This window comes from Eurypyga helias, unplaced genomic scaffold (assembly GCF_000690775.1).
Source record: "Eurypyga helias isolate BGI_N326 unplaced genomic scaffold, ASM69077v1 scaffold15067, whole genome shotgun sequence".
Classification (NCBI taxonomy): Eukaryota; Metazoa; Chordata; class Aves; order Eurypygiformes; family Eurypygidae; genus Eurypyga; species Eurypyga helias.
This window is the reverse complement of record NW_010263816.1, coordinates 19,375-20,305: the sequence shown is the minus strand read 5'-3', so window position 1 is coordinate 20,305 and position 931 is coordinate 19,375.

Sequence of the window (931 nt, the reverse complement as noted above, 5' to 3'; positions counted from 1 at the left end):
GGCTGGACGTTGGAACCGATGACAGCGTGATCTTATTTCCTTGTGCTTGCTTTATATCTCCTGCCTCCATTTTCTGAGCTTTCTTTTTTTTTTCCCCCTGCTCGATGCCCTTGGTCGTTGCTCCTTGCAAAGCTGGTTCCTACAAAGCCGGATGGGGGGGGCAGATAGCTGACAGCTTCGGGGCGTACGACACGCCAGTCTGACCTGAGACATCCCCGGTGCAAGCCTGGGCATCGGGGAAGGGAGAGCGTGATAAAGGCGTCTGGAAAAGCTGCTGCAGCAGGTTGGGGATGAGCTGAGCATGCGGGAAAGCGTGAAGATCTGGTGGGGCAAGCGGGGAGAAGTGATGGCCTGTGCTGGCTTGGGGAGGCCGCTCCTGGCCTGTTCTTGGTGGGGGTCTCAGGATGGAACCGGCTTGTATCGGTCCCAGAAAAAGGTTTTCAGGGCTTTTCTGCAAGGAGCTAACAGTCAAACCACTGCGTCTTTCCCCTGTACAAATTGAGGAGGTAATTTGGTTGTCATATCAAAATATTTGTGGAGGGTAAAGCTTCACTGCAAGGAGACTGCAGCCTAGAGAGCGGAGGAGAGGACGGGCGAGAAATACCTGTATGGGACTGAATTAGAGCCCGAGGGCAGCGGTGCTGGCTGGCAGAGGGCAGCTAATGCAGGGATGTGAGGGTGTGTGGGAGCCTGCGTGCGCCTGGCGTTGGTGGGGCCCCATGCGTCTGCCCAGCGTAGGCAGCCAGCGCAAGAGGAGTCTGGAGCTCAGCCCTGCAGCGTGGCTCGTGGATCTGAAGCTCTGGAACCTTGCAGGCTGGCATGCCCTCTCCCAGAGGAGCCCTGATGAGCAGCATCCCTCTCACGGGGCGCCCGTGCCTGGGGCGCTCTCAAAAGCTGGCGGGGCTTGGCGCATCGAGTGCGAAGTCACCTG